The sequence below is a fragment of the Budorcas taxicolor genome, chromosome 1 (assembly GCF_023091745.1).
Source record: "Budorcas taxicolor isolate Tak-1 chromosome 1, Takin1.1, whole genome shotgun sequence".
Lineage (NCBI taxonomy): Eukaryota > Metazoa > Chordata > Mammalia > Artiodactyla > Bovidae > Budorcas > Budorcas taxicolor.
Window position 1 is genome coordinate 121160582 of NC_068910.1, and position 10712 is coordinate 121171293.

Below are 10712 nucleotides of genomic sequence, written 5' to 3' on the forward strand. Positions count from 1 at the left end.
AGCAGGTATCACCTGCACGAATGAGTGAGCTCAGTCCCACAGTGGTGTCCGACTCTTTGTAGCCCACCAGGTTCCTCTGCCCATGGAATTTTCCAGGCAAGAATACCGGAGTGGGTTGCCATTTCCTACTCCAGGCTATCTTCTTGATCCAGGGATCGAATCCATGTCTCTTTCATCTCCTGCATCAGCAAACGCTCTCTTTAACATTAGCACCACCTGGGAAGCCCATAACCTGCATGGTGAAAGTGCAATGATTCTGCTTGTCTAACTCAATTTCTGAACATATTACCTGCATTGAAACATTGCCCCAATGACAATGGAACCATTGTACTATATATGAACGCTTTATTATCTAATCACAATTTATCATATTACTGCTGGGTTATAAACATTCTATGTAGCCCAGAAACTAAGAACAGGCATTTCAGAGATGCATAGACGTGGGTTTCTATCTCAACTCAATCACACCGTGGCCATGTGATCTTAGGCAAACTAATATATCTAAATATATAGACTATAGGACTAACAATATGTACTACAAAGGGTTATTGAGAGGGCCAAATAAGAAAATATGTGAAAAGCATCTAGCACAGAGTCTGGCACGTAGTAAATACTTTAGCTATTGGTCTTAGTGCTAGGGTGGGGACTTTGCACCTACCCCTCCAAAGAGCACTGAGCACAGCCTCTTCTGCATGGTTGACTGCTAGCCACAGTGTCCACTGGTAAATGATTTAACAAAAACCAGTTAATGAAAGAGAAAGCAGATAAATTCAGACAGTGTTGCATAATCACTGGACCAAATATGCATTGCTCAGAGAATAGGATTCACATCACTGGTGGTCTGTAAAATGATGCAAGTGGCCACACCCTAATTAACATTAATATTTTTAATCACTTAACCATTCTGATCAGTTGAGGGGAAGGTCTCAGCTTAGTGACAAAAATTTCTTAGACGCTTATTTATTCAGCAAAAACAAAACAAAAAGGTAATAGTATCTGTGAAGTGTTAGTTGCTCAGTTATGTCCAACTCTTTGCGACCCTGTGACTGTAACCTGCCAGGCTCCTCTAACCCATGGAATTCTCCAGGCAAGAATACTGGAGTGGGTTGACATGCCTTCTTCCAGGGGATCTTCCTGACCCAGGGATTAAACCCTAGTCTCCTACATTGCAGGTAGATTCTTTACCATCCAGGTAAGCAAATGTTAAATATCATTTTATTTCTATTGTATTTATCTTTTAAAAATTTTTTTGCGTTGTATTTATTTTTGTGGTTGCCTTCTCTTTGTACCGAGTGATCAGGGTTTTTCAAAAGGGATATAAAATTTGCTTTCAAATCAAATATACATTTTTAAAAGAGTCCACTGTGAAGAAGCTATTGGAATGACCTAAATTTATGTTCTTTCCAAGGCTAAAAAAAAATTATGATTGATTCTACCACACTTTTGCCAAGAATTGGATTTGTCTGGGCTCTTTTTGGTTGAACATCTCTAACTCACTAACTAACTATATAAATAAACTGCTATTTGAAATAGGAAATCACCTCTCTTTTTTTATAAGTGAACTTTCTTCATGTTTCCTGCAGAAGTCTGTGCTCAGACTATCCTCTCTCCGCATTGTCCAGGGAAGCAGTTTAAACTCAGGAGAGAAAGCTTTGGGGGTCACCAGGTTCCATGGATAGCTGTACCCAGTTAGCACTCAATACAGAGACCAAATCCCATTCCTCCAACTTGCAAAGTGTTTCCTTTTCTGTGTCTTCCTGAACTTGAGATGCCTGAGTATCCTGGATTTTTGTTGTGGATTCTTCCCCTGCCCTGCCCCAAAGAAATTCATCTTGATCAGCAGTATGTTCTTTGTTTACCCCTCTGCAGATCCGCTCACTATGACTAAATGAGTGCTATTATCTTCAAGACTTGAAACCTTTCATTCTCAGGATGGAGGGTTGCAATGGAAGGATCATGGCCAAAACCCATGTGCCTCAAACCTCACCCAGGATGGATGGCCTGGATGAGCGCCAGTAAACCAAAGTGCTGCTCAGTCCAGGATGTTTGCACAGCTGGGCAGTGTTTGGGGATAGGATGGATGGAGAAGGGGGACCCAGAAGTGTCAGCCTCTGTCCAGTAGCATCATCCCATCCAGAGAAGCCTTGGGCCAGCACATGGCTTTAATCTAAGAGGTCTAAAGAACAAGATTTATCCTGTGGAGAAAGGGCCTAGAAGCCGAGCTCTTGGTGAATAGGGAGGCCACTGAAAGTGCTTCTTTGTTTAACCTGAGAATATCTCTGCCTTTTTGGCCTAAAGACTTTCCTCCCTGATCCCCAGTGGGTGTTTTCTCAATCAGGGCCCAGAGAGTTTCATTTCACGGTCTCTGTGAAATGTGATATTAGATTGCCTTTTACAAAAGTATCCCCCACCAGCAACCAGTGGGTGTAGAAATAACTTGCCACACACCAGAAAAGATTGAGAGAAATGTGACAGTGATATTTATGACTGAGACTTTAGAATCTTATGACTTTATATGTGGAAAGGACCAAAGAGCATTTGTCCCAATGCTAATGTTACAGGAGAGAAAACAAAACCAGAGAGAGAGCCATCTGGCAGAATTGGCAGCAGAATCTAGTCTCTGAGCCCTTTTCCATCAGTTTTCAACTGCCCCCCTGAGTGCCTAATGTGCAGGAAAGAACTAGAACTCATGAGCTGCCATTTCAAACAGGTAGATCATGGTAATAAAAAGCATTCATATGTGGAATGGGATGCTAAGTGAGCGAGTGAGCATCGTGAAGAGCATTTCTGAGAGAATCTGTGTTCATTTCATATTGCTATTATAACAGATTACCACCAACTTAATGGCTTGTGTGCTATGTACTAAGTCAGTTCAGTCATGTTCAACTCTCCACGACCGTCCGTACCGTAGTCCACGAGGCTTCTCTGTCCATGGGATTCTCTAGGCAAGAATATTGGAGCAGATTGCCATGGCCCTCCTCCAGGGGAACCTCCCGACCCAGGGATCGAACCTGCGTCTCCTGCATCTCCTACATTGCCAGGCGAGTTCTTTACCACTAGTGCCTAGGAAGCCCTAAAATCCTGACTAGACACCTATTCATTGCCTGACCATTGCCCCTTTGAGCCTCTGTCCCTTCATCCATAAAAAAAGAATAAAATCTCAAGGTTATATTTCTGAGGATTTGTGGCAATATATATAAAATGCCTAAACTATAGTACACCCTCAGCAAATGATAGCCGTATCTGTTCAAGGTACTTCCAGATGACTCTCCCCGGACAGGAGTTCAATAAAAGACATTTCCTTATTAAATTTCCAAAAAAAAATGATTAAGTGACCTCCAAATTCCCTTCTGACATTGCTAAAATAAAAAGGAATGAAATAAAAGGGATTTTCCTCCCAGCTATGATTGTCCTGTCTACTTCATAGATCCACCTGAAAGGTAGTTGCTTATCTGGATTGTTAAATAGCTAACAGATCCTGTCTTTTGCCCCCTGTGGTGCTGCTCTCTGACTGTCACTCAGATCTCTGGTTGGGTTTGAGCAGGACTGAGAGTCCAACCTGGTATGTAATGACTGGCCAATCAGGGCAGCGGAGCCCAGCACAGGCTCCTGCCTTCATATCTGTCAACATACCTGGCTGCAAGCAAGCTGCTGCTCGTGACCACTGTCTGCAGGAGCCAGAGAGGCCAGGAAAGGGAACGGAGGCGAGCATCTAAATTTTGTGCTTGGAGGGAATGTAGAAGCCTGTGTCCATGCTTCTTCCGAACATCCCAAAAGGTTACACAAAGATTAGAGCAGTCGCAGGCCACCGCTGCTGAATCAGGAAGGGAGCCAAGGGAAGAAACCAGATTGAGAAGCAGCAGTCAAGGTAGGTGCTCCGTCTGCTCACAGGCATTTCTCTGAAGATCACAAAGCTAACACTTGACCCAACCTTGTAGCCAGAGCATCTCATGATGTTCTGCTGAAGATGTGGTCAGGGGGTGTGTGTATTGGGCTAGTCCAATCATTTGTCCACTAACGTGTTCTGAAGAATGCGCTGTAATTTTCTTCCAGTTTCTCTCTCCTTTGAAAACTGTTGTTGTTGCTCTACATATTTCAAAAGACTTTTAATCTTTCATTATTAAAAAAAAAAATCCTATTTATTGAAATTTATTGAAATTCTTTCATTGGTCACGGCTTTGTTCCAGAATTTTGCTTGCATGGATTCAAGATACACCAGAGAGGACAGTTAGCAATTATTCTGAGGAACACACTGTCCATGCAGAGGATTGTCAGCTTCAAATAACAAGGTCTCTCAGGAAGCCCTATTGCTCTTCTCTGCTCTGGAACCTAGGGAGTTAAAAATCTTGAAATTGCTGGAGCAGAATCAAGCTTATTTACCTAAACTGATCACCCCAGGCAGCAGGTCAATCATTTACTGATACCAAGCTGTTTCCTACCTTTGATGAAGGATTGCTAAAGCCCTTGCTTGATTCTCTCTAAAGAACAGACACAAGGCAACATAGAAGTTATCTTTCTCTGAAGCTAAGGCCTGTATTCTTTCCAGACCAGAGAACATTTTTATCCTGCCCAGAGTAGTAAATGTCACAGGGCCCTTCCCAGCTCTATAATAAATAAATGTGAAAAAGATTCACACACAAACTGGATATCTGGTACCACCACAGATATAGGAGCTTGTGCCTGAGGAGGAGCATCTCCTGCTGCTGGAGGTTTATAGGAAAACACAGACTAGCTGTAGAATAAGTTGTTCTAGCGGGGGACTGAGATTGTTGCATAATTCTCAAAAAACATGGAATCTTTCCCTCCGGGTACGCATTCTGGAAATATGTTATTTTTAGTGAGCATGATCCGCTCTTCTTTAGGTCTGAACATAACTTGCCTTAGAAATATCGTCCTGTTGTCACTGCGAATGTCTGGCAGTTCTGTGTAATGGTTCCTGGTTCTTGTAATTATTAGAAACCTGGTGATAAGGAGGCCTTTTTTTTTTTTTTTGAACTGCCTTTGGGGAAGGAGTTGGGCCATGTGTGAGACCAGCTAATGTTTGATACTACTTTTGTCAATCATTCATGGAACTGAAATGATCCCCTTGTGAGGTTTGTGACCAGAAGTTTTAAGTGGCTCCTGCAGTTAACTCAAGGCAGGAGTTGAGGCCATTGAAAGGGCAGCCCGGGCAGAAACCCCATGTGTGATTTTGGATGAATCTGGGGCTGACTCCCGGGAATGTTCTGGAAGAATTATGAGAAACTGATAGATTTCTGTGACAATATTATGCTCAGTAAAATGTGAAGTGCACATCTGGCCGGTTTCCAGAATTCTTAGAGATAATGATGGAGGTGGTTTGAAAGAGAAGGGTGTCATCACTCCAGACGCTTCAGCCAGATTCACCCACAGTCCTGTAGCTTGTGTGTCCCACACTAGGTCATACCTGTGCTTGAGACCAAAATGCTGGTGGCCCCTTGAAAGTACACCCAGCTTTTCTTCCCACTTCATGCATATTGGATATGTTAAGTGGTGGAAGATTATTCTTGAGATTGACTAGATTATATAGACAGTATTATTCCTTTGACCTGTCAGGAGTTAGAACTCAGAAGATAATTATTTTGCCCAAGTTCAGTCAGTCAGAGGCTGAGCCAGGGTTCTACTCACTTTTGCCTCATTCCCAACCCACTGCGTTCCCCAAGCGGTCAGGGAATTAAGCACATGCAGGAGCTTAAACTAGGGGGAGTCACTGAGGAAATCAAGCTGACTAACAAAGGCAGAGGTTCTTCACTGGCCCTCGGATGTGCCATGTCCCCAGCCCACTGGGTACCACTCTAACCAAAAGGCCAGCATTGACTGGACCTTCTTGGAGGAAAGGTAAGGGAAGGAGCGGGTGAGGAGCAAAGGGAAGTGTTTCCACTCCTAGTGGCAATCACTGGAGTCCTGAATACATCCTAAAGAAACGTAAGCAATTCTCAGGCTAGATCTCTGCCCCTTTCTCTTCCAGAGATTCATGAGTTGCAACCAAAATACAATATCGGCACCATTTCCAGAGAAAGAAATTACACCATCTTAATCTTTCTCTGGTAACTCAAGGATTTAATTACTATCTCACTTTACCTTGCTAATATCCACTCAACTGAACCCAAGGAATGTAGACAGAATGAGGCTTGCACTATTTTTTCAGATACATCCTAAAAATTAAATTAGCCATCTGGCAGACATTCCAAAGCAGCCACAATTCCTGAGCATTTACAAGATCAAGGTAAAGAAATGCCATCATGAGATGTGGTTGGTTAACAAAGAGTTTCTTTAGTGACCCGCCTCATACATACCTAAGAGTATGACAGCAAAGGCATTAAAAACAGAGATTGCATCACCAAGTCCCCGGAACACCCTTTTCTGATGCATCTGGCCCCACATGAACTCTGCTCACATGCTATCATTTTTGCTAACTAAAACATTAGGATAAAGAGAAAAGTTGAGCTGAAATAGAGGGACAAATAACAACATTTCATTTTTATCTGGTACTTCTTAGGACCAAGAATTGAACTATTGCTTTTATCTTTTTTTTTTCCATTTAATCCCTTTAATAAATTTACATACTTGCTCAAGTCACAGAGCTAGTGAGAGGAGGTAAAATTTAAGTTGGAGTCTGTCTGACTCCAAAACTCATGTTCTCTACACTCTGTTCTGGGAAAAATACCCACCAAATAGCTATACTATTTGTATTTTAAGTGTAAAAGACTCAGGAGTCCTCTCTAAATTATTTGCTTGGATTCTCAGAGTACATATTTATGTCACCACCACCTCCGTGGTATCTTTGATCCTGTACAGGTGTAAAAATCAATATCACAGTGGTTTTCCTCCCTTCCAGAAAAGTAACTACAACACATGCACATAAACAATTGCCCACATGTTAGTCCATTAATCTCTTTCTGAAACTGTGAGAGAAAATTGTTTCTCTTTCCTGGTTCACAAACATTGTTTAGTTTGTTTGATTTTTTTTTTAATTTTTATTTTTACTTTATTTTACTTTACAATACTGTATTGGTTTTGCCATACATTGACATGAATCCATCACGGGTGTATATGCGTTCTCAAACATGAACCCCCCTCCCATCTCCCTCCCCATAGTTTGTTTGATTTTAATGTAACACACAAATTTTTCATGTGTTATTCAGGAATTTTTTTGAAGTTTATTTCTGCAGTCAAATTTCTGTCTTTGAGAAAGCTAAGTATGTCAAAACTTTCCAGTATGGTTTTATTTAATCTTCATAAGAGCCCTGTAAGAGGAGAGTCATTTTCTGATGATATCCTTTGAGATAAGGAACCTTAGACTCATTCAAGGTGAGTGCCCTTCTCAATATCACTCAGCAGGCAAGTCCCAGACAGCTTGGGACTCCAAATTCTTTGCTCTTTTTTTTTTTTTCCTTTTACCCAAACAGTTCTCTGGATTCCTAGGGCTTACAAATGATAGGAATGGGATACACAGCTATTTTCAGAAATTAAAAATGCTGAATGACTATACAACCTGTTCCCAGGCTGTAGAGACCCACTCAGATAGTGACTGCTTGGGGCTAGGGTCACTGTGGTAGTATTGTTATTCTAATTAGATTTTCATTGCATATTGGAAACAAGACACTAATTGTTACTTAATAAAGTCTGCCTCTAAGGCAAAAACCTTTCAAACCCATATGTCTATGAGCAAAGTAAGATCTCAAAAAATTCTTGCTGAGAGAAGCAAGTGGTAACAAATCACTGTCCCTTAATCTATTCCATGCCTGTGGGACAGTGTACATGTGTATGGCCTAAAGATCTCCCGTGGTGTCTCTTGATGTACACAATTCCTTTCTTGGTTAACTCCATGACCAGATGGATGTCCCATGGGTCAAGCAGTTGCCAAATGATAGGAAACCTAAGGGGACTTCCCTGGTGGCTCAGATGGTAAAGAATCTGCCAAAATGCAGGAAACCTGGGTTTGATCCCTGGGTCGGGAAGATCCCCTGGAGAAGGGAATGGCTACCTATCCTCATATCCTTGCCTGGAGAATTCTATGGACAGAGGAGCCTGGTAGGCTACAGTATTCCTCTCAATGAGTCAGACACTATTCAGCAACTAACACATACACACACACAGGAAACCTAAGGAGGTTCTCCTACAGATTGAGACTCCATCTTTAGTCCCAATACCTATAGAAGCCAACTAAAGTTACAGGGGGAATTCTTGTGCCTAAAACTTCATTTCAGTCCTAAAATGCTCTGAAGAGTCAGAAAGCCCTGTATCAGCTGTGAATCTGCAGAGGAACTAATCATTTTTTATTCCTAATGTTTTCCTGGGAACTGCTCCTGACTGGCCACCTGGGTCTCCATCCTGGCTGTGGGATTAATGTGCATCTTCGTCCGCAACTTGTCCTCATGTCTGTGACCTCAGAGGAGCTAAGAATCTTGGTGCAGGAGAACCCATATGTTTTGTTCAATGAGGAAACAGAAAGAACAAAACTTCTGCCCCTTGTTCTGCACCAGCTTGAAAATTATTTCCCTCCTTTCTACAGCTCCAAGGTCAATTTTCCCTTGGGAGCAGCTAAAGAACTAAAGGTCACAAAAAGTTGGCAATTCACTGTGTCTTGGAGGGCTTCCCAGAAAGCAAAATGAAAATGAGATTGTTTTCACATAAGACCTCTGTATTTGGAGGACAGGATTCAAACAGTTTGAATTTGCAGTTTCACTGTGCACTTAGGTAACCCCCACAAAGTCCAGTGGTTTTTTTTTCCCCCCTCAAGCCAAAACAATATCAAAAACACTTCCTGCAGAGAACTCTAACTAGGCAGAATTCTTTTCCGTCATTGCTGGGCTGATGTTTTCAAGGATTCACTTCTTAAGATAAGTCTTATATGGTGCATTTAGCTGGAGCCCTTGTTGACTTCCGTATAACGATGGCTGTCATCCACAGGGCCTGTTTTGTGGTGATCTCATTAGATTTCATGAGGGAAGCAGCTGAAAACCCATGGTTAGTACACGAGCAGGTAGCAAGAACAGAGAAAAGCCAGAGGCTGCCAAGAGATGTTACAGAAAGCAGGTTTCTTTCTAACCAAAGGAAAACCCATCTCTCAATTCCAAGGAGATGTACCCTGAAGTTCAAAAAGATGTTTTTCACAAAATTTAGCTCTGCTTCCTTAACAAGAATTCCCAATACAGGCAAGAACCAATGGCTAGACTTTCCCAAACCTGACTGTTCTCTACCAAAATTAATCGCTTTTTGATCCTCTTGGCATAATGAAAGTATCCTTGAGAAGAGATAAGAAAGAAGTTGTATTGGTAACTTGAAAGCCCAACATAGGCTTTCCGGTCCTGACAGCACCATGTCTTGCTCTGTGCCTTGGTGCCAATTTCTAAAGTGCTTGCTGGTGTGTGCGTGCTAAGTTGCTTCAGTCATGTCTGACTCTTTGCAACCCCATTAACAGTAGCCTGCCAGGCTCCTCTGTCCATGGAATTCTCCAGGCAAGAATACTGGAATGGGTTGCCAGGCCTTCCTCTCTTGCTGGTGACTCAGTTTCAATTCTTTATCATCTACATCCTCCCTTTGAAGACCCACAAACGTTTATTAACAGCTCTTCATCACTTCTGTAAATGTTACCCACTCTTTCCCAGAAACACGTTAGAGACTATTTTTGAAACAAGAGTAAGTCATCTTGAAGGTTTTAAACCTTCTACAGGTCTTAAATCAAACCACAGCCTCCTTAGAGTCTCCTGTTTGGGTCTGTTTGTGTGGGTATATATACTTTTAATTATGTGTACAGTCCTCTAAAGATTACGTGTGCTCAATAAATAGTCACTGCGGATGGTAAATTAGTAAACGACTGTAAATTTAGTAGAAAAAGTGATTTATTTAAAAAAAAAAAAAAAGCACTTTGGCAGTTCCAGAGATGACCAAAAAATAAACTAGAAGTATTAACTGTCTTGCAAGGGTGGTGGGGCTGGGGAATGGTGTCTTGAGGGTTACTCTCTCTCCTGCCATCTGGGAACAGAATGTCCAAGCAGATTAAAGAGCCTGGTTGTATTCAATTTCGCTGCTATTATTTGCTAATCATACGACCCTGAGCAAGTCACTTCAGCTCTCTTGGCCTCGATTTCTCTTTTTTAAAAGTAGTTTTTTATCATTCTGAATGTCTCCTCTAGTTTTAATATTCTGTCTTCTAAGAAAAACTGAAGAAATTAAGCTGGGAATGCTCTTTTAAAAATGGACACAGCTGGGGAAAGGAAGGATGGGACGAATTGAGACAGCAGCACTGACAATATACACTACCATGTGTGAAACGGACAGCTAGTGGATAGGTGCTGTATAACACAGGGAGCTCGGCCCGTGCTCTGCGATGACCTGGAGGAGTGGAATGGGGTAGGGGGTGGGAAAGAAGCTCAAGAGGGAGGGGACATATGTGCTCTAGTGACTCAGACGGTTAAGAGTCCACCTGCAATGCAGGAGACCTGATTTCGATCCCTGGGTCAGGAAGATAACCTGGAGAAGGGAATGGCTACCCACTCCAGTATCCTTGCTTGGAGAATCCCATGGATGGAGGAGACTGATGGGATACAGTCCATGCGGTTGCAAAGAATCAGACACAACTGAATGATTAAGCATGCATCGCTGATTCACGGTGTTGTGCAGCAGAAACTAACACAACATTGTAAAGCAAGTCTACTCCAATTTTTTTTTTTAAAGTAAACACAAAAATT